The following is a 4,925-nucleotide window of genomic DNA, read 5'->3' on the forward strand; positions in this document are numbered from 1 at the left end:
GGCTGAGGGGGAGAACACTAGATAATTGATCTGTAGGTGTTTTTTTGTGGATACAGAAACCTCAGCTTGTGGTTATTTCATTTTGGATATAAACCTGTAGTACATTGTAGGACTGGGCAAAGGAACTACGGCTGTTCCTGCAGCTTAGTCGGTTAGGGGGGTAGGAATTGTGATCCTCCGTCCAGGGTTTGAATGTTCGGTAGAGCCCCGTTACATTAACATGTACATGTATATTTTTAATTTCATTTTCATTGCTTTTCTCATTCCGCATAGTATGCGTTTCTTTCAGAAATGATTTATGATAGCTATAACAGGTAGCATATATATATAAATGTACAATTTGAAAAAAAAAATTCCCAATTCATAGTTACATATTTCTTTCAGTGGTATGGGGATCCTTAATATTACATGTTCAACGCATGGGTAAAACACAGGGTCAGAGGAAGTACAATGACGAGGGCGATGTTATAGTCGAGGACGACTAAGGAGGAAATAAATGAAATGGACAGAGCAAGGGAGATAAACAATGATAGCAAGACGGAGAGGATAAGACAGAGGAGAACGATAGAAAAGAGAAGACGAAAAGCCGGGGAAATCGGATGCAAGGAAACGAGAGAGAAAAGGAGAAGGACAGAGAAAAGAAGAAGAAGGGGAGGAGATCGGATAGAGGGAGACGAGAGAAAAAAGGAGAGATAATGCGGAATGTAGAGAGAAATAAGAAGAGAAAGAGGACGAGAAAACGAGAAGAGAAAAGGGAGGAAGAAGATGGAATGCAGGGTAGAAGTCTCTTATTAAGAACCAATTTTGAAGTTATTTGATGTCTTTTGACTTAGAAAGAGAAGATGAAAGAGAGAGAGAGAAAGGAAAGGAGGGGGAGGAGGAAGAGAGAAAGAAAAGAAAAAAAGTAGGAAGTGTGGAATGGAGGCAGAACAGAGGAGGTCTCCAATTAAGAGCTAATTTTGAAGTTGTTTGCTTTTATTTGAAAGCAGTTGATCAGTAAATATATATTACTAACAAAGCCTCCCTTTGTTGTTTAAAGATCAGTCGCTGGACCAAAGATGGTCAACTTGTACAGGTCCCACTCAGCCTTCGTATCATGGACCGTTTTATATACCGAAGTGTGTTACAATGTGTAGTGAAAAATCGATCAAAGTGTACGACGGGACTGACCCTGAAAAAATCTCCAAGAAAATTATATAACGACATGATGCATTTATAAACAGCTTCTTATAAGAATTTTTCCCGTAACGTGTTCCGATTGATAAAGCAATAAGTTAATATGTAATCGTGCTTAATGTGGATGTAATTTAGGCGAATATTAAATCCATTACCGAATAATAAGTTTTCTCATCCTCAGATGTTATGTTATACAATAACAGATACTCTTAGCTTCACTCAGATTCAAGGCTGCCTAACCGAAATAAGATCCGCCTGCAAAAATTAGCATCGTTCTAAAGAGGCTCCTCTGAGGATATACGTAAACGCAGTCTCATGATAGTTCATTTCATCAATCAAAAAAGTTTCTGTAAATTATTTTGTTTGTGAGGTATTTTTTCATCAATTGTAATTCAAAAGATTTATACATAGATTTTAATTCACAAAATACAAATATAGACGGTACAATGTATACATAGAATAATATATTTTTTTTAAATCACTCACCTTGCCGGGAATGACAATGGTGAGATATATTTGTGGGATTGTCTAATATGTACACCTAGCATTTTTTGTTTTTTGATAAACATCACTTATTGTAAAATGATGGAATAGCGTATTTAGAATTGCTGGTAAAGACGACACCCTTTCACCCTAAAAAAAACCCACCAACATAATGCTAATATATTTGTCTTCCTGCCCCTCCTCCTCCTCACCATTGCGACCCTGCCCCTCCTCCTGCAAGACGGCAGCCCATCCCTTACACTGAGAACGACGATCACTCTATAGCCCAATCCCCATAATATGAACGTCCTTCGCCATGGACACCTGAGCACCTTCGATCGTTCACGCCCCGTAACGAACATATATATATAGGGTCCATGTTCGACTTCCGAAACAAATCACACACAATTAAGATGGCGACCCCTCCTTCCTCTATCCACCGTCTAACACACAGATCACCCTTCATGTCGGCCTCTCTCCCGTCAACAAAGGTAACACGACCGCTTCAACATCGAAGTAACTTCAACAGAAGGCGGATAGCAAACCTATTTCATCGGGGTAATTAACTTTTATTAGGAATAACGGATCAAGTCTGATTACAATCCGGGCGTGCATCTCAATTTACACGTGCATGCACGGTCTGAGATCACAGAGCGAAAGCTTCATGGCGATTTCACGCTATTTTTGTTTTTCAAATATCCTGCAAATCATTTTTTTTTATTGCAAATCACCGTTTCTTTAGCTCGAGTTCACAATACCTTCTTCCTCCTCTCCAGAGCCTTCCCGCCTTACCAGCACTGTCTTCTCGTGACGTTCTCGCTCGCTCTATGACGATTATCGCTTAATTATTTTAATCGTTAACTAAATCGAATGAAGCATGGTTTATATAGCTGATATGAGGTCTAGTTTATGCAATTTCCGTTCAGTTTTCGTTAAACAAAACATCTAAAAAAAAGCGAATAAACCTTAATGCTCGCCTTAATACCTGTCAAATAAACGAAATATCGAATTATCTAATAATCCTTAAAGGGAAGTCCGATGGTTTTCCATTTATCTTTTGGTAAAAAGCAATCCAGTTGGAATATGTGTCTTAAGCAAGATTACGTGGGGACACAAAAGCCACCAAAATAAATCTGCTGCACCCATTGCAATATTTGGGATCTTTATGTTTCTTCCTACTTTTAACTACCTTTTATTTCCTAGCGCCTTGCTTGGCAACATCTCACTATTGGCTTTAATGCTGAACGTTCGTGCAGGCGAGGAAGGCAATGGATTCTGTCCGCAGGCCAGACCAACGTCCTTAAATTGTTAGTTGGTATTCCCTGCTGAACGTTCAACATAAAGGGTAATGGGAACAACTGGTTCACCCGTTGTCAGTAAAATGTGCCAGGGCGGAATGCTGTTCTGGGTGCCTTCAGCATGGCATTTCAATGAAATAGCACCATATCACAAGGAGCCAAGTACACCCAACATACCCTGTCTCCGGCACACATACACACATGCACGCTTACACAAAAAACATGGAAGCCCGTCCTTAAATGATATTAGCTGTTTAAAGGACGTTTATCAAAATAAGACCAAACCAAACTCAGCAGTTCGTTTAACATTTGTTATGCTTCTTATTATATGGTAAATATATTACCTTGTCATTCGCAACTATTCTACTTAAACGTGTCCATGGTCGTTTCTTCTCCTGCTTAACGCTCAGCAATTTAGGAGTGGGACGACTGGTTCGCTCGTTGTCAGTATAATGTGAACGGGTACGGGGTGTCCTGATGGGTGTCTTCGGCAGAACATGTATGTTTCAGTGAGATCGCACTATAAAGTCGGCATCAGTTCCGCCCTATCACAAGGAGACAAACACGAACATATCGCAGCCTCCCAAAACACACACGCATCAATACACGCATGCATCTTGCACACAGGGGAGGCCGTCTTTAAACGACCAAAGCTGTTGATAGGACGTTAAACAATACTAAACCAAAACAAACCAAATCATCCCTATCTTAACCCTGTATAGATGCTAGTATTTGAGAGTACAATTATATTCAAGGCGGTTTTTAATTTCGATTATTACGAAGGGAAAAATACAAGTACATAAAATGTTGTCGAGAAAACGAGAGAAAAAGATTTTATATAAACTTATTCACTTTGACTTGATATAAAGAGGTGAGTGTAGAGAGATAGGAAACAGGGATTGGCTGTCGGTCTATGATATAGAGTGGTGAGGGTAGAGAGATAGGACACAGGGACTGACTGTCAGTCTATTATACAGTGGTGAGGGTAGAGAGATAGGACACGGGGACTAACTGTCAGTCTATGATATAAAGTGGTGAGGGAAGAGAGATAGGACACAGGGACTAACTGTCAGCCTATGATATAGTGTGGTGAGGGTAGAGAGATAGGACACAGGGACTGACTGTCTGTCTATGATATAAAGTGGTGAGGGAAAAGAGATAGCACACGGGGACTGACTGTCAGTCTATGATATAGTGTGGTGAGGGTAGAGAGATAGGACACAGGGAATGACAGTCAGTCTATGATAAAGAGTGGTGAGGTTAGAGAGATAGGACACAGGGACTGACTGTCAATCTATTATATAGTGTGGTGAGGGTAGAGAGATGGAACACAGGGACTGACTGTCAGTCTATTATATAGAGTGGTTATGGTAGAGAGATAGGACACAGGGACTGAATGTCTGTCTATGATATAGAATGGTTAGGACACAGGGACTGACTGTCAGTCTATGATATAGTGTGGTGAGGGTAGAGACATAGGACACAGGGACTGACTGTCTGTCTATGATATAGAGTGGTGAGGGAAGAGAGATAGGACACAGGGACTAACTGTCAGTCTATGATATAGTGTGGTGAGGGTAGAGAGATAGGACACAGGGACTGACTGCCAGTCTATGATATATAGTGGCGAGGGTAGAGGGATAGGATACAGGGACTGACTCTCAGTGTATGATATAGAGTGGTGAGGGTAGAGAGATAGGACACAGGGACTGACTGTAAGTCTATGATATAGAGTGGTGAGGGTAGAGAGATAGGACACAGGGAATGACAGTCAGTCTATGATAAAGAGTGGTGAGGTTAGAGAGATAGGACACAGGGACTGACTGTCAGTCTATGATATAGAGTGGTTATTATAGAGAGATAGGACATAGGGACTGACTGTCAGTCTATGATATAGAGTGGTTATTGTAGAGAGATAGGACACAGGGCCTGACTGTCTGTCTATGATATAGAATGGTTAGGACACGG

The sequence above is a fragment of the Mizuhopecten yessoensis genome, unplaced genomic scaffold (genome assembly GCF_002113885.1).
Source record: "Mizuhopecten yessoensis strain PY_sf001 unplaced genomic scaffold, ASM211388v2 scaffold8657, whole genome shotgun sequence".
Classification (NCBI taxonomy): Eukaryota; Metazoa; Mollusca; class Bivalvia; order Pectinida; family Pectinidae; genus Mizuhopecten; species Mizuhopecten yessoensis.